This window comes from Mesocricetus auratus, unplaced genomic scaffold, assembly GCF_017639785.1.
Source record: "Mesocricetus auratus isolate SY011 unplaced genomic scaffold, BCM_Maur_2.0 Super-Scaffold_4256, whole genome shotgun sequence".
Classification (NCBI taxonomy): Eukaryota; Metazoa; Chordata; class Mammalia; order Rodentia; family Cricetidae; genus Mesocricetus; species Mesocricetus auratus.
Genome location: NW_024429182.1, coordinates 45,262,815 through 45,264,591, shown reverse-complemented (window position 1 = coordinate 45,264,591; position 1,777 = coordinate 45,262,815).

The window sequence follows — 1,777 nt, the reverse complement described above, 5'->3', positions numbered from 1 at the left end:
TGTGTGTGTGTGTGAGAGAGAGAGAGAGAGAGAGAGAGAGAGAGAGAGAGAGAGAGAGAGAGAGAGAGGTATTAAACTGAGACCCTTGGGAATTCTAGGTAAGTGCTCTAGCAGTGAGCCATACCCTCAGTTATTTGGTTGTTCCTGGAGGGTCAAGGAACATTCCTCATTCCCTTACCTCTTGCAGTGGTGTTCTGTTGCTGATTACCCAACTTAAAGTCACATAGACTCAAATCTTCATGTGAAAATTGACAGCTTCGTACCTTTGTTTAGACTTAATGAGATTCATCTATAATTGGGGGAAAACAAAAGACTGGACAGGTCCAAAATGGTGAAATATTAGATGCCTCCAGACCTAGCTTTTTTTGAAGAGGAACATCCAGTTGAGTGTTTATATCTGTTGGCTTATTTGGCCACACTCAGCTGTTTGGTGTGTTATACCAGAAATCATAAGGATCCTAAACAAACCTGTTATTTCACCAAGAGTTAGCATTAATGTCATTTCTTTAGTGAAGAATGAAAACATTATGTGTTAGTTTATTCTATAAACTTGCCCTAGGAGCGCACGCGTGCGCGCACACACACACATACACACACACAAATTTATTGCCCCAGTCCTTTGCTAACCTCTTTACCTCCTTTCAATGATATAATCAGGTCAATCCAAGCTGTCACAGCTGCCTTAATCTTATGAAGATTTAAGGTCAGTGCTGCCCTTGTGGCCTTCATCAGAGTCTGCAGCCAACAGCAGGCATCTGGGAATACAAGGCCACCCAAACTATGCCTTCTGCAGGGGTGAAGGGTACATGCACACTTCAGACCCTGAGGATTTCCTTCACACCCAGGAGCATACGTCTGTCCAGGGTCAGGCTTTATGTGTGGACATGTAAAGTAGCATAGGCCTCTCTGCCCCAGAAGTCACCCTCTGCAGCATCCCTTTGTAGAAACAAAATGTAAACAGACAGCCTGTCATCCTCTGTCAACAGACTGGTGTTGGTGAGAGCTGGATGACTATTCACACCTGTTCTTTCACATCCCTAGGTGCTCTGGGAAGGCCCAGCTTGGCTCCACTTTGGTCTTTGTAGCCCGAGTCTTGGTTGTAGATGCACTTGGTTAAATACAGGTTAAATTTATTCGGGGAGAAGTCACGTAAGAAACCTATGACCTGCAAGTTCCTCCTCTGAGTATCCACACCCAGGCTGCTCTCTGTGACCCAACCAGAACCAAGAGAGCGAGCTGTGGTCTGGGACCCTAGATCTAGATTTCCCCTGTCACTTCGGTACCTGTAACCACACCTAAACAGGCGTGGTCAGTACAACAGGTGCGGGCGGGGTGGATATCTTACTACATTTGGTATTTGGGAATAATCTTTGCTAATGGTCCCACTATTTTTTTTCTTCATAAAATTAAGGCATCTGTGACAGCTTGGATTGACCTGATTATTGAAAGGAGGTAAAGAGGGCTTTGATAAAACTGACTTTTGTTGAGGCAGCATTCTCCCATTTCCAAGTGAAGAGGAAATGAAACTGACCAAGTGCCCATCTTGTCATGTCACCTGTACACATAGACTGAGAATACAAACTCACTTTCTGCAAGTGATAGCTTAAATAATTTGTGGTGGATTCAAATGACTCCTTGCATCAAGCCCTCCACTGACTCTCCAGACCTGTAGCCCACTGTAGTAGGCCTTTGATTGCAATGCAACTGGTATAAGTTGAGTTCTTTCTTTTAATTTAGCATTAGATTGAATTGTCAAATTAATCTCATCTTCATTTAC